Below are 21,672 nucleotides of genomic sequence, written 5' to 3' on the forward strand. Positions count from 1 at the left end.
TAGAATTCGTTATATGAGTAAACTACTCTTTCACGTAAGTGAGATTGGGACTATAGCCGGAGTAAAATTTCAGTTTTTATCCGGAGGCAAATTTGCACAGTCTCTTCATCACAGCCATCAGCTGTTCAACAGTTAAGCTCTTATTTCGCTATTTCGCATTTAAAATATATGTATTTCTTTAATTGATATTATCTTTTAAATGTATCTGCAAGTTTGCAGATACAATATCTAATCCTATTTCTCATAATACCGCGCATAGTGACTCACAAAACGTAGTAGATACTATTTAACACTCTAATGTACTGGCTTATTTTAGATACTTAGATGCTTTTTTTGGCTTACTATCTACCTTCGTATTCCGATACTTGTGCAATGAGACTTTCTGAAAAAAAAAAAAAAAAAAAAAAACAACAACAACTAGGAAAGTATTTAAAAACTTTGACAAAAAGGTAAAAAAGTTGTTGGGAGCCAACAACACGCGGTGTTCCCAAGCGGTCCCCCATCTAAGTACTAACCGCGCCCGCTATCCCGACGCTGCTTAATTTCGGTGATCGGACGAGAACCGATGTATTCAGCGTGGTATGGTCGTTGGCATATGGATTTCCTAGAATTCGTTATATGAGTAAACTACTCTTTCACGTAAGTGAGTTTGGGACTATAGCCGGAGTAAAATTTCAGTTTTTATCCGGAGGCAAATTTGCACAGTCTCTTCATCACAGCCATCAGCTGTTCAACAGTTAAGCTCTTATTTCGCTATTTCGCATTTAAAATATATGTATTTCTTTAATTGATATTATCTTTTAAATGTATCTGCAAGTTTGCAGATACAATATCTAATCCTATTTCCCATAATACCGCGCATAAGTGACTCACAAAACGTAGTAGATACTATATAACACTCTAATGTACTGGCTTATTTTAGATACTTAGATACTTTTTTTTGCTTACTATCTACCTTCGTATTCCGATACTTGTGCAATGTTGTGTATACTGCCCAAAAAAAAAATGAGACTTTCTGAAAAAAAAAAATAAAAAAACAACAACAACTAGGAAAGTATTTAAAAACTTTTACAAAAAGGTAAAAAAAGTTGTTGGGAGCCAACAACACGCGGTGTTCCCAAGCGGTCCCCCATCTAAGTACTAACCGCGCCCGCTATCCCGACGCTGCTTAATTTCGGTGATCGGACGAGAACCGATGTATTCAGCGTGGTATGGTCGTTGGCATATGGATTTCCTAGAATTCGTTATATGAGTAAACTACTCTTTCACGTAAGTGAGATTGGGACTATAGCCGGAGTAAAATTTCAGTTTTTATCCGGAGGCAAATTTGCACAGTCTCTTCATCACAGCCATCAGCTGTTCAACAGTTAAGCTCTTATTTCGCTATTTCGCATTTAAAATATATGTATTTCTTTAATTGATATTATCTTTTAAATGTATCTGCAAGTTTGCAGATACAATATCTAATCCTATTTCTCATAATACCGCGCATAGTGACTCACAAAACGTAGTAGATACTATTTAACACTCTAATGTACTGGCTTATTTTAGATACTTAGATACTTTTTTTGCTTACTATCTACCTTCATATTCCGATACTTGTGCAATGTTGTGTATACTGCCCAAAAAAAAGAGACTTTCTGAAAAAAAAAAATAAAAAACAACAACAACTAGGAAAGTATTTAAAAACTTTGACAAAAAGGTAAAAAAGTTGTTGGGAGCCAGCAACACGCGGTGTTCCCAAGCGGTCCCCCATCTAAGTACTAACCGCGCCCGCTATCCCGACGCTGCTTAATTTCGGTGATCGGACGAGAACCGATGTATTCAGCGTGGTATGGTCGTTGGCATATGGATTTCCTAGAATTCGTTATATGAGTAAACTACTCTTTCACGTAAGTGAGATTGGGACTATAGCCGGAGTAAAATTTCAGTTTTTATCCGGAGGCAAATTTGCACAGTCTCTTCATCACAGCCATCAGCTGTTCAACAGTTAAGCTCTTATTTCGCTATTTCGCATTTAAAATATATGTATTTCTTTAATTGATATTATCTTTTAAATGTATCTGCAAGTTTGCAGATACAATATCTAATCCTATTTCTCATAATACCGCGCATAGTGACTCACAAAACGTAGTAGATACTATTTAACACTCTAATGTACTGGCTTATTTTAGATACTTAGATGCTTTTTTTGGCTTACTATCTACCTTCGTATTTCGATACTTGTGCAATGTTGTGTATACTGCCCAAAAAAAAAATGAGACTTTCTGAAAAAAAAAAATAAAAAAACAACAACAACTAGGAAAGTATTTAAAAACTTTGACAAAAAGGTAAAAAAGTTGTTGGGAGCCAACAACACGCGGTGTTCCCAAGCGGTCCCCCATCTAAGTACTAACCGCGCCCGCTATCCCGACGCTGCTTAATTTCGGTGATCGGACGAGAACCGATGTATTCAGCGTGGTATGGTCGTTGGCATATGGATTTCCTAGAATTCGTTATATGAGTAAACTACTCTTTCACGTAAGTGAGATTGGGACTATAGCCGGAGTAAAATTTCAGTTTTTATCCGGAGGCAAATTTGCACAGTCTCTTCATCACAGCCATCAGCTGTTCAACAGTTATGCTCTTATTTCGCTATTTCGCATTTAAAATATCTGTATTTCTTTAATTGATATTATCTTTTAAATGTATCTGCAAGTTTGCAGATACAATATCTAATCCTATTTCTCATAATACCGCGCATAGTGACTCACAAAACGTAGTAGATACTATTTAACACTCTAATGTACTGGCTTATTTTAGATACTTAGATACTTTTTTTGCTTACTATCTACCTTCATATTCCGATACTTGTGCAATGTTGTGTATACTGCCCAAAAAAAAAAGAGACTTTCTGAAAAAAAAAAAATAAAAAACAACAACAACTAGGAAAGTATTTAAAAACTTTGACAAAAAGGTAAAAAAGTTGTTGGGAGCCAACAACACGCGGTGTTCCCAAGCGGTCCCCCATCTAAGTACTAACCGCGCCCGCTATCCCGACGCTGCTTAATTTCGGTGATCGGACGAGAACCGATGTATTCAGCGTGGTATGGTCGTTGGCATATGGATTTCCTAGAATTCGTTATATGAGTAAACTACTCTTTCACGTAAGTGAGATTGGGACTATAGCCGGAGTAAAATTTCAGTTTTTATCCGGAGGCAAATTTGCACAGTCTCTTCATCACAGCCATCAGCTGTTCAACAGTTAAGCTCTTATTTCGCTATTTCGCATTTAAAATATATGTATTTCTTTAATTGATATTATCTTTTAAATGTATCTGCAAGTTTGCAGATACAATATCTAATCCTATTTCCCATAATACCGCGCATAAGTGACTCACAAAACGTAGTAGATACTATTTAACACTCTAATGTACTGGCTTATTTTAGATACTTAGATACTTTTTTTTGCTTACTATCTACCTTCGTATTCCGATACTTGTGCAATGTTGTGTATACTGCCCAAAAAAAAAATGAGACTTTCTGAAAAAAAAAAAAATAAAAAAACAACAACAACTAGGAAAGTATTTAAAAACTTTGACAAAAAGGTAAAAAAGTTGTTGGGAGCCAACAACACGCGGTGTTCCCAAGCGGTCCCCCATCTAAGTACTAACCGCGCCCGCTATCCCGACGCTGCTTAATTTCGGTGATCGGACGAGAACCGATGTATTCAGCGTGGTATGGTCGTTGGCATATGGATTTCCTAGAATTCGTTATATGAGTAAACTACTCTTTCACGTAAGTGAGATTGGGACTATAGCCGGAGTAAAATTTCAGTTTTTATCCGGAGGCAAATTTGCACAGTCTCTTCATCACAGCCATCAGCTGTTCAACAGTTAAGCTCTTATTTCGCTATTTCGCATTTAAAATATATGTATTTCTTTAATTGATATTATCTTTTAAATGTATCTGCAAGTTTGCAGATACAATATCTAATCCTATTTCTCATAATACCGCGCATAGTGACTCACAAAACGTAGTAGATACTATTTAACACTCTAATGTACTGGCTTATTTTAGATACTTAGATACTTTTTTTGCTTACTATCTACCTTCATATTCCGATACTTGTGCAATGTTGTGTATACTGCCCAAAAAAAAAAGAGACTTTCTGAAAAAAAAAAAATAAAAAACAACAACAACTAGGAAAGTATTTAAAAACTTTGACAAAAAGGTAAAAAAGTTGTTGGGAGCCAACAACACGCGGTGTTCCCAAGCGGTCCCCCATCTAAGTACTAACCGCGCCCGCTATCCCGACGCTGCTTAATTTCGGTGATCGGACGAGAACCGATGTATTCAGCGTGGTATGGTCGTTGGCATATGGATTTCCTAGAATTCGTTATATGAGTAAACTACTCTTTCACGTAAGTGAGATTGGGACTATAGCCGGAGTAAAATTTCAGTTTTTATCCGGAGGCAAATTTGCACAGTCTCTTCATCACAGCCATCAGCTGTTCAACAGTTAAGCTCTTATTTCGCTATTTCGCATTTAAAATATATGTATTTCTTTAATTGATATTATCTTTTAAATGTATCTGCAAGTTTGCAGATACAATATCTAATCCTATTTCTCATAATACCGCGCATAGTGACTCACAAAACGTAGTAGATACTATTTAACACTCTAATGTACTGGCTTATTTTAGATACTTAGATGCTTTTTTTGGCTTACTATCTACCTTCGTATTCCGATACTTGTGCAATGAGACTTTCTGAAAAAAAAAAAAAATAAAAAACAACAACAACTAGGAAAGTATTTAAAAACTTTGACAAAAAGGTAAAAAAGTTGTTGGGAGCCAACAACACGCGGTGTTCCCAAGCGGTCCCCCATCTAAGTACTAACCGCGCCCGCTATCCCGACGCTGCTTAATTTCGGTGATCGGACGAGAACCGATGTATTCAGCGTGGTATGGTCGTTGGCATATGGATTTCCTAGAATTCGTTATATGAGTAAACTACTCTTTCACGTAAGTGAGTTTGGGACTATAGCCGGAGTAAAATTTCAGTTTTTATCCGGAGGCAAATTTGCACAGTCTCTTCATCACAGCCATCAGCTGTTCAACAGTTAAGCTCTTATTTCGCTATTTCGCATTTAAAATATATGTATTTCTTTAATTGATATTATCTTTTAAATGTATCTGCAAGTTTGCAGATACAATATCTAATCCTATTTCCCATAATACCGCGCATAAGTGACTCACAAAACGTAGTAGATACTATATAACACTCTAATGTACTGGCTTATTTTAGATACTTAGATACTTTTTTTTGCTTACTATCTACCTTCGTATTCCGATACTTGTGCAATGTTGTGTATACTGCCCAAAAAAAAAATGAGACTTTCTGAAAAAAAAAATAAAAAAACAACAACAACTAGGAAAGTATTTAAAAACTTTTACAAAAAGGTAAAAAAAGTTGTTGGGAGCCAACAACACGCGGTGTTCCCAAGCGGTCCCCCATCTAAGTACTAACCGCGCCCGCTATCCCGACGCTGCTTAATTTCGGTGATCGGACGAGAACCGATGTATTCAGCGTGGTATGGTCGTTGGCATATGGATTTCCTAGAATTCGTTATATGAGTAAACTACTCTTTCACGTAAGTGAGATTGGGACTATAGCCGGAGTAAAATTTCAGTTTTTATCCGGAGGCAAATTTGCACAGTCTCTTCATCACAGCCATCAGCTGTTCAACAGTTAAGCTCTTATTTCGCTATTTCGCATTTAAAATATATGTATTTCTTTAATTGATATTATCTTTTAAATGTATCTGCAAGTTTGCAGATACAATATCTAATCCTATTTCTCATAATACCGCGCATAGTGACTCACAAAACGTAGTAGATACTATTTAACACTCTAATGTACTGGCTTATTTTAGATACTTAGATGCTTTTTTTGGCTTACTATCTACCTTCGTATTCCGATACTTGTGCAATGAGACTTTCTGAAAAACAAAAAATAAAAAACAACAACAACTAGGAAAGTATTTAAAAACTTTGACAAAAAGGTAAAAAAGTTGTTGGGAGCCAACAACACGCGGTGTTCCCAAGCGGTCCCCCATCTAAGTACTAACCGCGCCCGCTATCCCGACGCTGCTTAATTTCGGTGATCGGACGAGAACCGATGTATTCAGCGTGGTATGGTCGTTGGCATATGGATTTCCTAGAATTCGTTATATGAGTAAACTACTCTTTCACGTAAGTGAGTTTGGGACTATAGCCGGAGTAAAATTTCAGTTTTTATCCGGAGGCAAATTTGCACAGTCTCTTCATCACAGCCATCAGCTGTTCAACAGTTAAGCTCTTATTTCGCTATTTCGCATTTAAAATATATGTATTTCTTTAATTGATATTATCTTTTAAATGTATCTGCAAGTTTGCAGATACAATATCTAATCCTATTTCCCATAATACCGCGCATAAGTGACTCACAAAACGTAGTAGATACTATATAACACTCTAATGTACTGGCTTATTTTAGATACTTAGATGCTTTTTTTTGCTTACTATCTACCTTCGTATTCCGATACTTGTGCAATGTTGAGTATACTGCCCAAAAAAAATGAGACTTTCTGAAAAAAAAAAAAATAAAAAACAACAACAACTAGGAAAGTATTTAAAAACTTTGACAAAAGGTAAAAAAAGTTGTTGGGAGCCAACAACACGCGGTGTTCCCAAGCGGTCCCCCATCTAAGTACTAACCGCGCCCGCTATCCCGACGCTGCTTAATTTCGGTGATCGGACGAGAACCGATGTATTCAGCGTGGTATGGTCGTTGGCATATGGATTTCCTAGAATTCGTTATATGAGTAAACTACTCTTTCACGTAAGTGAGATTGGGACTATAGCCGGAGTAAAATTTCAGTTTTTATCCGGAGGCAAATTTGCACAGTCTCTTCATCACAGCCATCAGCTGTTCAACAGTTAAGCTCTTATTTCGCTATTTCGCATTTAAAATATATGTATTTCTTTAATTGATATTATCTTTTAAATGTATCTGCAAGTTTGCAGATACAATATCTAATCCTATTTCTCATAATACCGCGCATAGTGACTCACAAAACGTAGTAGATACTATTTAACACTCTAATGTACTGGCTTATTTTAGATACTTAGATACTTTTTTTTGCTTACTATCTACCTTCGTATTCCGATACTTGTGCAATGTTGTGTATACTGCCCAAAAAAAAATATGAGACTTTCTGAAAAAAAAAAAATAAAAAAACAACAACAACTAGGAAAGTATTTAAAAACTTTGACAAAAAGGTAAAAAAGTTGTTGGGAGCCAACAACACGCGGTGTTCCCAAGCGGTCCCCCATCTAAGTACTAACCGCGCCCGCTATCCCGACGCTGCTTAATTTCGGTGATCGGACGAGAACCGATGTATTCAGCGTGGTATGGTCGTTGGCATATGGATTTCCTAGAATTCGTTATATGAGTAAACTACTCTTTCACGTAAGTGAGTTTGGGACTATAGCCGGAGTAAAATTTCAGTTTTTATCCGGAGGCAAATTTGCACAGTCTGTTCATCACAGCCATCAGCTGTTCAACAGTTAAGCTCTTATTTCGCTATTTCGCATTTAAAATATATGTATTTCTTTAATTGATATTATCTTTTAAATGTATCTGCAAGTTTGCAGATACAATATCTAATCCTATTTCTCATAATACCGCGCATAGTGACTCACAAAACGTAGTAGATACTATTTAACACTCTAATGTACTGGCTTATTTTAGATACTTAGATGCTTTTTTTGGCTTACTATCTACCTTCGTATTCCGATACTTGTGCAATGAGACTTTCTGAAAAACAAAAAATAAAAAACAACAACAACTAGGAAAGTATTTAAAAACTTTGACAAAAAGGTAAAAAAGTTGTTGGGAGCCAACAACACGCGGTGTTCCCAAGCGGTCCCCCATCTAAGTACTAACCGCGCCCGCTATCCCGACGCTGCTTAATTTCGGTGATCGGACGAGAACCGATGTATTCAGCGTGGTATGGTCGTTGGCATATGGATTTCCTAGAATTCGTTATATGAGTAAACTACTCTTTCACGTAAGTGAGATTGGGACTATAGCCGGAGTAAAATTTCAGTTTTTATCCGGAGGCAAATTTGCACAGTCTCTTCATCACAGCCATCAGCTGTTCAACAGTTAAGCTCTTATTTCGCTATTTCGCATTTAAAATATATGTATTTCTTTAATTGATATTATCTTTTAAATGTATCTGCAAGTTTGCAGATACAATATCTAATCCTATTTCTCATAATACCGCGCATAGTGACTCACAAAACGTAGTAGATACTATTTAACACTCTAATGTACTGGCTTATTTTAGATACTTAGATACTTTTTTTTGCTTACTATCTACCTTCGTATTCCGATACTTGTGCAATGTTGTGTATACTGCCCAAAAAAAAATATGAGACTTTCTGAAAAAAAAAAATAAAAAAACAACAACAACTAGGAAAGTATTTAAAAACTTTGACAAAAAGGTAAAAAAGTTGTTGGGAGCCAACAACACGCGGTGTTCCCAAGCGGTCCCCCATCTAAGTACTAACCGCGCCCGACGCTGCTTAATTTCGGTGATCGGACGAGAACCGATGTATTCAGCGTGGTATGGTCGTTGGCATATGGATTTCCTAGAATTCGTTATATGAGTAAACTACTCTTTCACGTAAGTGAGTTTGGGACTATAGCCGGAGTAAAATTTCAGTTTTTATCCGGAGGCAAATTTGCACAGTCTCTTCATCACAGCCATCAGCTGTTCAACAGTTAAGCTCTTATTTCGCTATTTCGCATTTAAAATATATGTATTTCTTTAATTGATATTATCTTTTAAATGTATCTGCAAGTTTGCAGATACAATATCTAATCCTATTTCTCATAATACCGCGCATAGTGACTCACAAAACGTAGTAGATACTATTTAACACTCTAATGTACTGGCTTATTTTAGATACTTAGATGCTTTTTTTGGCTTACTATCTACCTTCGTATTCCGATACTTGTGCAATGAGACTTTCTGAAAAACAAAAAATAAAAAACAACAACAACTAGGAAAGTATTTAAAAACTTTGACAAAAAGGTAAAAAAGTTGTTGGGAGCCAACAACACGCGGTGTTCCCAAGCGGTCCCCCATCTAAGTACTAACCGCGCCCGCTATCCCGACGCTGCTTAATTTCGGTGATCGGACGAGAACCGATGTATTCAGCGTGGTATGGTCGTTGGCATATGGATTTCCTAGAATTCGTTATATGAGTAAACTACTCTTTCACGTAAGTGAGTTTGGGACTATAGCCGGAGTAAAATTTCAGTTTTTATCCGGAGGCAAATTTGCACAGTCTCTTCATCACAGCCATCAGCTGTTCAACAGTTAAGCTCTTATTTCGCTATTTCGCATTTAAAATATATGTATTTCTTTAATTGATATTATCTTTTAAATGTATCTGCAAGTTTGCAGATACAATATCTAATCCTATTTCCCATAATACCGCGCATAAGTGACTCACAAAACGTAGTAGATACTATATAACACTCTAATGTACTGGCTTATTTTAGATACTTAGATGCTTTTTTTTGCTTACTATCTACCTTCGTATTCCGATACTTGTGCAATGTTGAGTATACTGCCCAAAAAAAATGAGACTTTCTGAAAAAAAAAAAAAATAAAAAACAACAACAACTAGGAAAGTATTTAAAAACTTTGACAAAAGGTAAAAAAAGTTGTTGGGAGCCAACAACACGCGGTGTTCCCAAGCGGTCCCCCATCTAAGTACTAACCGCGCCCGCTATCCCGACGCTGCTTAATTTCGGTGATCGGACGAGAACCGATGTATTCAGCGTGGTATGGTCGTTGGCATATGGATTTCCTAGAATTCGTTATATGAGTAAACTACTCTTTCACGTAAGTGAGATTGGGACTATAGCCGGAGTAAAATTTCAGTTTTTATCCGGAGGCAAATTTGCACAGTCTCTTCATCACAGCCATCAGCTGTTCAACAGTTAAGCTCTTATTTCGCTATTTCGCATTTAAAATATATGTATTTCTTTAATTGATATTATCTTTTAAATGTATCTGCAAGTTTGCAGATACAATATCTAATCCTATTTCTCATAATACCGCGCATAGTGACTCACAAAACGTAGTAGATACTATTTAACACTCTAATGTACTGGCTTATTTTAGATACTTAGATACTTTTTTTTGCTTACTATCTACCTTCGTATTCCGATACTTGTGCAATGTTGTGTATACTGCCCAAAAAAAAATATGAGACTTTCTGAAAAAAAAAAAATAAAAAAACAACAACAACTAGGAAAGTATTTAAAAACTTTGACAAAAAGGTAAAAAAGTTGTTGGGAGCCAACAACACGCGGTGTTCCCAAGCGGTCCCCCATCTAAGTACTAACCGCGCCCGCTATCCCGACGCTGCTTAATTTCGGTGATCGGACGAGAACCGATGTATTCAGCGTGGTATGGTCGTTGGCATATGGATTTCCTAGAATTCGTTATATGAGTAAACTACTCTTTCACGTAAGTGAGTTTGGGACTATAGCCGGAGTAAAATTTCAGTTTTCATCCGGAGGCAAATTTGCACAGTCTCTTCATCACAGCCATCAGCTGTTCAACAGTTAAGCTCTTATTTCGCTATTTCGCATTTAAAATATATGTATTTCTTTAATTGATATTATCTTTTAAATGTATCTGCAAGTTTGCAGATACAATATCTAATCCTATTTCTCATAATACCGCGCATAGTGACTCACAAAACGTAGTAGATACTATTTAACACTCTAATGTACTGGCTTATTTTAGATACTTAGATACTTTTTTTTGCTTACTATCTACCTTCGTATTCCGATACTTGTGCAATGTTGTGTATACTGCCCAAAAAAAAAAATGAGACTTTCTGAAAAAAAAAAAATAAAAAAACAACAACAACTAGGAAAGTATTTAAAAACTTTGACAAAAAGGTAAAAAAGTTGTTGGGAGCCAACAACACGCGGTGTTCCCAAGCGGTCCCCCATCTAAGTACTAACCGCGCCCGCTATCCCGACGCTGCTTAATTTCGGTGATCGGACGAGAACCGATGTATTCAGCGTGGTATGGTCGTTGGCATATGGATTTCCTAGAATTCGTTATATGAGTAAACTACTCTTTCACGTAAGTGAGATTGGGACTATAGCCGGAGTAAAATTTCAGTTTTTATCCGGAGGCAAATTTGCACAGTCTCTTCATCACAGCCATCAGCTGTTCAACAGTTAAGCTCTTATTTCGCTATTTCGCATTTAAAATATATGTATTTCTTTAATTGATATTATCTTTTAAATGTATCTGCAAGTTTGCAGATACAATATCTAATCCTATTTCTCATAATACCGCGCATAGTGACTCACAAAACGTAGTAGATACTATTTAACACTCTAATGTACTGGCTTATTTTAGATACTTAGATGCTTTTTTTGGCTTACTATCTACCTTCGTATTCCGATACTTGTGCAATGAGACTTTCTGAAAAAAAAAAAATAAAAAACAACAACAACTAGGAAAGTATTTAAAAACTTTGACAAAAAGGTAAAAAAGTTGTTGGGAGCCAACAACACGCGGTGTTCCCAAGCGGTCCCCCATCTAAGTACTAACCGCGCCCGCTATCCCGACGCTGCTTAATTTCGGTGATCGGACGAGAACCGATGTATTCAGCGTGGTATGGTCGTTGGCATATGGATTTCCTAGAATTCGTTATATGAGTAAACTACTCTTTCACGTAAGTGAGTTTGGGACTATAGCCGGAGTAAAATTTCAGTTTTTATCCGGAGGCAAATTTGCACAGTCTCTTCATCACAGCCATCAGCTGTTCAACAGTTAAGCTCTTATTTCGCTATTTCGCATTTAAAATATATGTATTTCTTTAATTGATATTATCTTTTAAATGTATCTGCAAGTTTGCAGATACAATATCTAATCCTATTTCTCATAATACCGCGCATAGTGACTCACAAAACGTAGTAGATACTATTTAACACTCTAATGTACTGGCTTATTTTAGATACTTAGATACTTTTTTTTGCTTACTATCTACCTTCGTATTCCGATACTTGTGCAATGTTGTGTATACTGCCCAAAAAAAAATATGAGACTTTCTGAAAAAAAAAAATAAAAAAACAACAACAACTAGGAAAGTATTTAAAAACTTTGACAAAAAGGTAAAAAAGTTGTTGGGAGCCAACAACACGCGGTGTTCCCAAGCGGTCCCCCATCTAAGTACTAACCGCGCCCGCTATCCCGACGCTGCTTAATTTCGGTGATCGGACGAGAACCGATGTATTCAGCGTGGTATGGTCGTTGGCATATGGATTTCCTAGAATTCGTTATATGAGTAAACTACTCTTTCACGTAAGTGAGATTGGGACTATAGCCGGAGTAAAATTTCAGTTTTTATCCGGAGGCAAATTTGCACAGTCTCTTCATCACAGCCATCAGCTGTTCAACAGTTAAGCTCTTATTTCGCTATTTCGCATTTAAAATATATGTATTTCTTTAATTGATATTATCTTTTAAATGTATCTGCAAGTTTGCAGATACAATATCTAATCCTATTTCCCATAATACCGCGCATAAGTGACTCACAAAACGTAGTAGATACTATTTAACACTCTAATGTACTGGCTTATTTTAGATACTTAGATACTTTTTTTTGCTTACTATCTACCTTCGTATTCCGATACTTGTGCAATGTTGTGTATACTGCCCAAAAAAAAATATGAGACTTTCTGAAAAAAAAAAAAATAAAAAAACAACAACAACTAGGAAAGTATTTAAAAACTTTGACAAAAAGGTAAAAAAGTTGTTGGGAGCCAACAACACGCGGTGTTCCCAAGCGGTCCCCCATCTAAGTACTAACCGCGCCCGCTATCCCGACGCTGCTTAATTTCGGTGATCGGACGAGAACCGATGTATTCAGCGTGGTATGGTCGTTGGCATATGGATTTCCTAGAATTCGTTATATGAGTAAACTACTCTTTCACGTAAGTGAGTTTGGGACTATAGCCGGAGTAAAATTTCAGTTTTCATCCGGAGGCAAATTTGCACAGTCTCTTCATCACAGCCATCAGCTGTTCAACAGTTAAGCTCTTATTTCGCTATTTCGCATTTAAAATATATGTATTTCTTTAATTGATATTATCTTTTAAATGTATCTGCAAGTTTGCAGATACAATATCTAATCCTATTTCCCATAATACCGCGCATAAGTGACTCACAAAACGTAGTAGATACTATATAACACTCTAATGTACTGGCTTATTTTAGATACTTAGATGCTTTTTTTTGCTTACTATCTACCTTCGTATTCCGATACTTGTGCAATGTTGAGTATACTGCCCAAAAAAAATGAGACTTTCTGAAAAAAAAAAAAAATAAAAAACAACAACAACTAGGAAAGTATTTAAAAACTTTGACAAAAGGTAAAAAAAGTTGTTGGGAGCCAACAACACGCGGTGTTCCCAAGCGGTCCCCCATCTAAGTACTAACCGCGCCCGCTATCCCGACGCTGCTTAATTTCGGTGATCGGACGAGAACCGATGTATTCAGCGTGGTATGGTCGTTGGCATATGGATTTCCTAGAATTCGTTATATGAGTAAACTACTCTTTCACGTAAGTGAGATTGGGACTATAGCCGGAGTAAAATTTCAGTTTTTATCCGGAGGCAAATTTGCACAGTCTCTTCATCACAGCCATCAGCTGTTCAACAGTTAAGCTCTTATTTCGCTATTTCGCATTTAAAATATATGTATTTCTTTAATTGATATTATCTTTTAAATGTATCTGCAAGTTTGCAGATACAATATCTAATCCTATTTCTCATAATACCGCGCATAGTGACTCACAAAACGTAGTAGATACTATTTAACACTCTAATGTACTGGCTTATTTTAGATACTTAGATACTTTTTTTTGCTTACTATCTACCTTCGTATTCCGATACTTGTGCAATGTTGTGTATACTGCCCAAAAAAAAAATATGAGACTTTCTGAAAAAAAAAAAATAAAAAAACAACAACAACTAGGAAAGTATTTAAAAACTTTGACAAAAAGGTAAAAAAGTTGTTGGGAGCCAACAACACGCGGTGTTCCCAAGCGGTCCCCCATCTAAGTACTAACCGCGCCCGCTATCCCGACGCTGCTTAATTTCGGTGATCGGACGAGAACCGATGTATTCAGCGTGGTATGGTCGTTGGCATATGGATTTCCTAGAATTCGTTATATGAGTAAACTACTCTTTCACGTAAGTGAGTTTGGGACTATAGCCGGAGTAAAATTTCAGTTTTTATCCGGAGGCAAATTTGCACAGTCTCTTCATCACAGCTAAGCTCTTATTTCAACAGTTAAGCTCTTATTTCGCTATTTCGCATTTAAAATATATGTATTTCTTTAATTGATATTATCTTTTAAATGTATCTGCAAGTTTGCAGATACAATATCTAATCCTATTTCCCATAATACCGCGCATAAGTGACTCACAAAACGTAGTAGATACTATATAACACTCTAATGTACTGGCTTATTTTAGATACTTAGATGCTTTTTTTTGCTTACTATCTACCTTCGTATTCCGATACTTGTGCAATGTTGAGTATACTGCCCAAAAAAAATGAGACTTTCTGAAAAAAAAAAAAAAATAAAAAACAACAACAACTAGGAAAGTATTTAAAAACTTTGACAAAAGGTAAAAAAAGTTGTTGGGAGCCAACAACACGCGGTGTTCCCAAGCGGTCCCCCATCTAAGTACTAACCGCGCCCGCTATCCCGACGCTGCTTAATTTCGGTGATCGGACGAGAACCGATGTATTCAGCGTGGTATGGTCGTTGGCATATGGATTTCCTAGAATTCGTTATATGAGTAAACTACTCTTTCACGTAAGTGAGATTGGGACTATAGCCGGAGTAAAATTTCAGTTTTTATCCGGAGGCAAATTTGCACAGTCTCTTCATCACAGCCATCAGCTGTTCAACAGTTAAGCTCTTATTTCGCTATTTCGCATTTAAAATATATGTATTTCTTTAATTGATATTATCTTTTAAATGTATCTGCAAGTTTGCAGATACAATATCTAATCCTATTTCTCATAATACCGCGCATAGTGACTCACAAAACGTAGTAGATACTATTTAACACTCTAATGTACTGGCTTATTTTAGATACTTAGATACTTTTTTTTGCTTACTATCTACCTTCGTATTCCGATACTTGTGCAATGTTGTGTATACTGCCCAAAAAAAAATATGAGACTTTCTGAAAAAAAAAAATAAAAAAACAACAACAACTAGGAAAGTATTTAAAAACTTTGACAAAAAGGTAAAAAAGTTGTTGGGAGCCAACAACACGCGGTGTTCCCAAGCGGTCCCCCATCTAAGTACTAACCGCGCCCGCTATCCCGACGCTGCTTAATTTCGGTGATCGGACGAGAACCGATGTATTCAGCGTGGTATGGTCGTTGGCATATGGATTTCCTAGAATTCGTTATATGAGTAAACTACTCTTTCACGTAAGTGAGATTGGGACTATAGCCGGAGTAAAATTTCAGTTTTTATCCGGAGGCAAATTTGCACAGTCTCTTCATCACAGCCATCAGCTGTTCAACAGTTAAGCTCTTATTTCGCTATTTCGCATTTAAAATATATGTATTTCTTTAATTGATATTATCTTTTAAATGTATCTGCAAGTTTGCAGATACAATATCTAATCCTATTTCCCATAATACCGCGCATAAGTGACTCACAAAACGTAGTAGATACTATTTAACACTCTAATGTACTGGCTTATTTTAGATACTTAGATACTTTTTTTTGCTTACTATCTACCTTCGTATTCCGATACTTGTGCAATGTTGTGTATACTGCCCAAACAAAAAAAATGAGACTTTCTGAAAAAAAAAAAAATAAAAAACAACAACAACTAGGAAAGTATTTAAAAACTTTGACAAAAAGGTAAAAAAGTTTTTGGGAGCCAACAACACGCGGTGTTCCCAAGCGGTCCCCCATCTAAGTACTAACCGCGCCCGCTATCCCGACGCTGCTTAATTTCGGTGATCGGACGAGAACCGATGTATTCAGCGTGGTATGGTCGTTGGCATATGGATTTCCTAGAATTCGTTATATGAGTAAACTACTCTTTCACGTAAGTGAGTTTGGGACTATAGCCGGAGTAAAATTTCAGTTTTCATCCGGAGGCAAATTTGCACAGTCTCTTCATCACAGCCATCAGCTGTTCAACAGTTAAGCTCTTATTTCGCTATTTCGCATTTAAAATATATGTATTTCTTCAATTGATATTATCTTTTAAATGTATCTGCAAGTTTGCAGATACAATATCTAATCCTATTTCTCATAATACCGCGCATAGTGACTCACAAAACGTAGTAGATACTATTTAACACTCTAATGTACTGGCTTATTTTAGATACTTAGATACTTTTTTTTGCTTACTATCTACCTTCGTATTCCGATACTTGTGCAATGTTGTGTATACTGCCCAAAAAAAAAAATGAGACTTTCTGAAAAAAAAAAAAATAAAAAAACAACAACAACTAGGAAAGTATTTAAAAACTTTGACAAAAAGGTAAAAAAGTTGTTGGGAGCCAACAACACGCGGTGTTCCCAAGCGGTCCCCCATCTAAGTACTAACCGCGCCCGCTATCCCGACGCTGCTTAATTTCGGTGATCGGACGAGAACCGATGTATTCAGCGTGGTATGGTCGTTGGCATATGGATTTCCTAGAATTCGTTATATGAGTAAACTACTCTTTCACGTAAGTGAGTTTGGGACTATAGCCGGAGTAAAATTTCAGTTTTTATCCGGAGGCAAATTTGCACAGTCTCTTCATCACAGCCATCAGCTGTTCAACAGTTAAGCTCTTATTTCGCTATTTCGCATTTAAAATATATGTATTTCTTTAATTGATATTATCTTTTAAATGTATCTGCAAGTTTGCAGATACAATATCTAATCCTATTTCCCATAATACCGCGCATAAGTGACTCACAAAACGTAGTAGATACTATATAACACTCTAATGTACTGGCTTATTTTAGATACTTAGATGCTTTTTTGTGCTTACTATCTACCTTCGTATTCCGATACTTGTGCAATGTTGAGTATACTGCCCAAAAAAAATGAGACTTTCTGAAAAAAAAAAAAAAATAAAAAACAACAACAACTAGGAAAGTATTTAAAAACTTTGACAAAAGGTAAAAAAAGTTGTTGGGAGCCAACAACACGCGGTGTTCCCAAGCGGTCCCCCATCTAAGTACTAACCGCGCCCGCTATCCCGACGCTGCTTAATTTCGGTGATCGGACGAGAACCGATGTATTCAGCGTGGTATGGTCGTTGGCATATGGATTTCCTAGAATTCGTTATATGAGTAAACTACTCTTTCACGTAAGTGAGATTGGGACTATAGCCGGAGTAAAATTTCAGTTTTTATCCGGAGGCAAATTTGCACAGTCTCTTCATCACAGCCATCAGCTGTTCAACAGTTAAGCTCTTATTTCGCTATTTCGCATTTAAAATATATGTATTTCTTTAATTGATATTATCTTTTAAATGTATCTGCAAGTTTGCAGATACAATATCTAATCCTGTTTCTCATAATACCGCGCATAGTGACTCACAAAACGTAGTAGATACTATTTAACACTCTAATGTACTGGCTTATTTTAGATACTTAGATACTTTTTTTTGCTTACTATCTACCTTCGTATTCCGATACTTGTGCAATGTTGTGTATACTGCCCAAAAAAAAATATGAGACTTTCTGAAAAAAAAAAATAAAAAAACAACAACAACTAGGAAAGTATTTAAAAACTTTGACAAAAAGGTAAAAAAGTTGTTGGGAGCCAACAACACGCGGTGTTCCCAAGCGGTCCCCCATCTAAGTACTAACCGCGCCCGCTATCCCGACGCTGCTTAATTTCGGTGATCGGACGAGAACCGATGTATTCAGCGTGGTATGGTCGTTGGCATATGGATTTCCTAGAATTCGTTATATGAGTAAACTACTCTTTCACGTAAGTGAGATTGGGACTATAGCCGGAGTAAAATTTCAGTTTTTATCCGGAGGCAAATTTGCACAGTCTCTTCATCACAGCCATCAGCTGTTCAACAGTTAAGCTCTTATTTCGCTATTTCGCATTTAAAATATATGTATTTCTTTAATTGATATTATCTTTTAAATGTATCTGCAAGTTTGCAGATACAATATCTAATCCTATTTCTCATAATACCGCGCATAGTGACTCACAAAACGTAGTAGATACTATTTAACACTCTAATGTACTGGCTTATTTTAGATACTTAGATACTTTTTTTTGCTTACTATCTACCTTCGTATTCCGATACTTGTGCAATGTTGTGTATACTGCCCAAAAAAAAATATGAGACTTTCTGAAAAAAAAAAAAATAAAAAAACAACAACAACTAGGAAAGTATTTAAAAACTTTGACAAAAAGGTAAAAAAGTTGTTGGGAGCCAACAACACGCGGTGTTCCCAAGCGGTCCCCCATCTAAGTACTAACCGCGCCCGCTATCCCGACGCTGCTTAATTTCGGTGATCGGACGAGAACCGATGTATTCAGCGTGGTATGGTCGTTGGCATATGGATTTCCTAGAATTCGTTATATGAGTAAACTACTCTTTCACGTAAGTGAGTTTGGGACTATAGCCGGAGTAAAATTTCAGTTTTTATCCGGAGGCAAATTTGCACAGTCTCTTCATCACAGCCATCAGCTGTTCAACAGTTAAGCTCTTATTTCGCTATTTCGCATTTAAAATATATGTATTTCTTTAATTGATATTATCTTTTAAATGTATCTGCAAGTTTGCAGATACAATATCTAATCCTATTTCCCATAATACCGCGCATAAGTGACTCACAAAACGTAGTAGATACTATATAACACTCTAATGTACTGGCTTATTTTAGATACTTAGATGCTTTTTTTTGCTTACTATCTACCTTCGTATTCCGATACTTGTGCAATGTTGAGTATACTGCCCAAAAAAATGAGACTTTCTGAAAAAAAAAAAAAATAAAAAACAACAACAACTAGGAAAGTATTTAAAAACTTTGACAAAAGGTAAAAAAAGTTGTTGGGAGCCAACAACACGCGGTGTTCCCAAGCGGTCCCCCATCTAAGTACTAACCGCGCCCGCTATCCCGACGCTGCTTAATTTCGGTGATCGGACGAGAACCGATGTATTCAGCGTGGTATGGTCGTTGGCATATGGATTTCCTAGAATTCGTTATATGAGTAAACTACTCTTTCACGTAAGTGAGATTGGGACTATAGCCGGAGTAAAATTTCAGTTTTTATCCGGAGGCAAATTTGCACAGTCTCTTCATCACAGCCATCAGCTGTTCAACAGTTAAGCTCTTATTTCGCTATTTCGCATTTAAAATATATGTATTTCTTTAATTGATATTATCTTTTAAATGTATCTGCAAGTTTGCAGATACAATATCTAATCCTATTTCCCATAATACCGCGCATAAGTGACTCACAAAACGTAGTAGATACTATTTAACACTCTAATGTACTGGCTTATTTTAGATACTTAGATGCTTTTTTTTGCTTACTATCTACCTTCGTATTCCGATACTTGTGCAATGTTGTGTATACTGCCCAAACAAAAAAAATGAGACTTTCTGAAAAAAAAAAAATAAAAAACAACAACAACTAGGAAAGTATTTAAAAACTTTGACAAAAAGGTAAAAAAGTTTTTGGGAGCCAACAACACGCGGTGTTCCCAAGCGGTCCCCCATCTAAGTACTAACCGCGCCCGCTATCCCGACGCTGCTTAATTTCGGTGATCGGACGAGAACCGATGTATTCAGCGTGGTATGGTCGTTGGCATATGGATTTCCTAGAATTCGTTATATGAGTAAACTACTCTTTCACGTAAGTGAGTTTGGGACTATAGCCGGAGTAAAATTTCAGTTTTCATCCGGAGGCAAATTTGCACAGTCTCTTCATCACAGCCATCAGCTGTTCAACAGTTAAGCTCTTATTTCGCTATTTCGCATTTAAAATATATGTATTTCTTTAATTGATATTATCTTTTAAATGTATCTGCAAGTTTGCAGATACAATATCTAATCCTATTTCTCATAATACCGCGCATAGTGACTCACAAAACGTAGTAGATACTATTTAACACTCTAATGTACTGGCTTATTTTAGATACTTAGATACTTTTTTTTGCTTACTATCTACCTTCGTATTCCGATACTTGTGCAATGTTGTGTATACTGCCCAAAAAAAAAAATGAGACTTTCTGAAAAAAAAAAAATAAAAAAACAACAACAACTAGGAAAGTATTTAAAAACTTTGACAAAAAGGTAAAAAAGTTGTTGGGAGCCAACAACACGCGGTGTTCCCAAGCGGTCCCCCATCTAAGTACTAACCGCGCCCGCTATCCCGACGCTGCTTAATTTCGGTGATCGGACGAGAACCGATGTATTCAGCGTGGTATGGTCGTTGGCATATGGATTTCCTAGAATTCGTTATATGAGTAAACTACTCTTTCACGTAAGTGAGTTTGGGACTATAGCCGGAGTAAAATTTCAGTTTTTATCCGGAGGCAAATTTGCACAGTCTCTTCATCACAGCCATCAGCTGTTCAACAGTTAAGCTCTTATTTCGCTATTTCGCATTTAAAATATATGTATTTCTTTAATTGATATTATCTTTTAAATGTATCTGCAAGTTTGCAGATACAATATCTAATCCTATTTCCCATAATACCGCGCATAAGTGACTCACAAAACGTAGTAGATACTATATAACACTCTAATGTACTGGCTTATTTTAGATACTTAGATGCTTTTTTTTGCTTACTATCTACCTTCGTATTCCGATACTTGTGCAATGTTGAGTATACTGCCCAAAAAAAATGAGACTTTCTGAAAAAAAAAAAAAATAAAAAACAACAACAACTAGGAAAGTATTTAAAAACTTTGACAAAAGGTAAAAAAAGTTGTTGGGAGCCAACAACACGCGGTGTTCCCAAGCGGTCCCCCATCTAAGTACTAACCGCGCCCGCTATCCCGACGCTGCTTAATTTCGGTGATCGGACGAGAACCGATGTATTCAGCGTGGTATGGTCGTTGGCATATGGATTTCCTAGAATTCGTTATATGAGTAAACTACTCTTTCACGTAAGTGAGATTGGGACTATAGCCGGAGTAAAATTTCAGTTTTTATCCGGAGGCAAATTTGCACAGTCTCTTCATCACAGCCATCAGCTGTTCAACAGTTAAGCTCTTATTTCGCTATTTCGCATTTAAAATATATGTATTTCTTTAATTGATATTATCTTTTAAATGTATCTGCAAGTTTGCAGATACAATATCTAATCCTATTTCTCATAATACCGCGCATAGTGACTCACAAAACGTAGTAGATACTATTTAACACTCTAATGTACTGGCTTATTTTAGATACTTAGATACTTTTTTTTGCTTACTATCTACCTTCGTATTCCGATACTTGTGCAATGTTGTGTATACTGCCCAAAAAAAAATATGAGACTTTCTGAAAAAAAAAAATAAAAAAACAACAACAACTAGG

The 21,672-nt window shown here is 36.4% G+C and overlaps 1 non-coding gene and 33 pseudogenes across 1 annotated transcript; all 34 read right to left on the bottom strand.

The window, feature by feature from the left end:
* Positions 1–466: 466 nt before the first annotated feature.
* Positions 467–593, bottom strand: LOC128920973 (5S ribosomal RNA; annotated as a pseudogene).
* Positions 594–1,096: 503 nt separating this feature from the next.
* Positions 1,097–1,223, bottom strand: LOC128920974 (5S ribosomal RNA; annotated as a pseudogene).
* Positions 1,224–1,719: 496 nt separating this feature from the next.
* Positions 1,720–1,846, bottom strand: LOC128920747 (5S ribosomal RNA; annotated as a pseudogene).
* A 501-nt stretch (positions 1,847–2,347) lies between these two features.
* LOC128920975 (5S ribosomal RNA) lies at positions 2,348–2,474 on the bottom strand (annotated as a pseudogene).
* A 499-nt stretch (positions 2,475–2,973) lies between these two features.
* On the bottom strand, positions 2,974–3,100 carry LOC128920976 (5S ribosomal RNA; annotated as a pseudogene).
* Positions 3,101–3,604: 504 nt separating this feature from the next.
* LOC128920977 (5S ribosomal RNA) lies at positions 3,605–3,731 on the bottom strand (annotated as a pseudogene).
* A 499-nt stretch (positions 3,732–4,230) lies between these two features.
* Positions 4,231–4,357, bottom strand: LOC128920978 (5S ribosomal RNA; annotated as a pseudogene).
* A 476-nt stretch (positions 4,358–4,833) lies between these two features.
* Positions 4,834–4,960, bottom strand: LOC128920979 (5S ribosomal RNA; annotated as a pseudogene).
* Positions 4,961–5,462: 502 nt separating this feature from the next.
* Positions 5,463–5,589, bottom strand: LOC128920980 (5S ribosomal RNA; annotated as a pseudogene).
* A 474-nt stretch (positions 5,590–6,063) lies between these two features.
* LOC128920981 (5S ribosomal RNA) lies at positions 6,064–6,190 on the bottom strand (annotated as a pseudogene).
* A 501-nt stretch (positions 6,191–6,691) lies between these two features.
* LOC128920983 (5S ribosomal RNA) lies at positions 6,692–6,818 on the bottom strand (annotated as a pseudogene).
* Positions 6,819–7,321: 503 nt separating this feature from the next.
* Positions 7,322–7,448, bottom strand: LOC128920984 (5S ribosomal RNA; annotated as a pseudogene).
* A 474-nt stretch (positions 7,449–7,922) lies between these two features.
* LOC128920985 (5S ribosomal RNA) lies at positions 7,923–8,049 on the bottom strand (annotated as a pseudogene).
* Positions 8,050–8,551: 502 nt separating this feature from the next.
* LOC128920621 (5S ribosomal RNA) lies at positions 8,552–8,670 on the bottom strand. Its single transcript, XR_008470668.1, has one exon. It is a non-coding gene; the product is annotated as a 5S ribosomal RNA (ribosomal RNA).
* Positions 8,671–9,144: 474 nt separating this feature from the next.
* On the bottom strand, positions 9,145–9,271 carry LOC128920986 (5S ribosomal RNA; annotated as a pseudogene).
* Positions 9,272–9,773: 502 nt separating this feature from the next.
* On the bottom strand, positions 9,774–9,900 carry LOC128920987 (5S ribosomal RNA; annotated as a pseudogene).
* A 503-nt stretch (positions 9,901–10,403) lies between these two features.
* LOC128920988 (5S ribosomal RNA) lies at positions 10,404–10,530 on the bottom strand (annotated as a pseudogene).
* Positions 10,531–11,033: 503 nt separating this feature from the next.
* LOC128920989 (5S ribosomal RNA) lies at positions 11,034–11,160 on the bottom strand (annotated as a pseudogene).
* Positions 11,161–11,634: 474 nt separating this feature from the next.
* LOC128920990 (5S ribosomal RNA) lies at positions 11,635–11,761 on the bottom strand (annotated as a pseudogene).
* A 502-nt stretch (positions 11,762–12,263) lies between these two features.
* Positions 12,264–12,390, bottom strand: LOC128920991 (5S ribosomal RNA; annotated as a pseudogene).
* A 505-nt stretch (positions 12,391–12,895) lies between these two features.
* LOC128920992 (5S ribosomal RNA) lies at positions 12,896–13,022 on the bottom strand (annotated as a pseudogene).
* A 502-nt stretch (positions 13,023–13,524) lies between these two features.
* On the bottom strand, positions 13,525–13,651 carry LOC128920994 (5S ribosomal RNA; annotated as a pseudogene).
* Positions 13,652–14,155: 504 nt separating this feature from the next.
* LOC128920995 (5S ribosomal RNA) lies at positions 14,156–14,282 on the bottom strand (annotated as a pseudogene).
* Positions 14,283–14,787: 505 nt separating this feature from the next.
* Positions 14,788–14,914, bottom strand: LOC128920996 (5S ribosomal RNA; annotated as a pseudogene).
* A 502-nt stretch (positions 14,915–15,416) lies between these two features.
* Positions 15,417–15,543, bottom strand: LOC128920997 (5S ribosomal RNA; annotated as a pseudogene).
* A 505-nt stretch (positions 15,544–16,048) lies between these two features.
* Positions 16,049–16,175, bottom strand: LOC128920998 (5S ribosomal RNA; annotated as a pseudogene).
* A 504-nt stretch (positions 16,176–16,679) lies between these two features.
* Positions 16,680–16,806, bottom strand: LOC128920999 (5S ribosomal RNA; annotated as a pseudogene).
* A 503-nt stretch (positions 16,807–17,309) lies between these two features.
* On the bottom strand, positions 17,310–17,436 carry LOC128921000 (5S ribosomal RNA; annotated as a pseudogene).
* Positions 17,437–17,938: 502 nt separating this feature from the next.
* On the bottom strand, positions 17,939–18,065 carry LOC128921001 (5S ribosomal RNA; annotated as a pseudogene).
* Positions 18,066–18,569: 504 nt separating this feature from the next.
* On the bottom strand, positions 18,570–18,696 carry LOC128921002 (5S ribosomal RNA; annotated as a pseudogene).
* Positions 18,697–19,197: 501 nt separating this feature from the next.
* LOC128921003 (5S ribosomal RNA) lies at positions 19,198–19,324 on the bottom strand (annotated as a pseudogene).
* A 504-nt stretch (positions 19,325–19,828) lies between these two features.
* On the bottom strand, positions 19,829–19,955 carry LOC128921005 (5S ribosomal RNA; annotated as a pseudogene).
* Positions 19,956–20,458: 503 nt separating this feature from the next.
* On the bottom strand, positions 20,459–20,585 carry LOC128921006 (5S ribosomal RNA; annotated as a pseudogene).
* Positions 20,586–21,087: 502 nt separating this feature from the next.
* On the bottom strand, positions 21,088–21,214 carry LOC128921007 (5S ribosomal RNA; annotated as a pseudogene).
* Positions 21,215–21,672: the final 458 nt, after the last annotated feature.

This window comes from Zeugodacus cucurbitae, chromosome 3 (genome assembly GCF_028554725.1).
Source record: "Zeugodacus cucurbitae isolate PBARC_wt_2022May chromosome 3, idZeuCucr1.2, whole genome shotgun sequence".
Lineage (NCBI taxonomy): Eukaryota > Metazoa > Arthropoda > Insecta > Diptera > Tephritidae > Zeugodacus > Zeugodacus cucurbitae.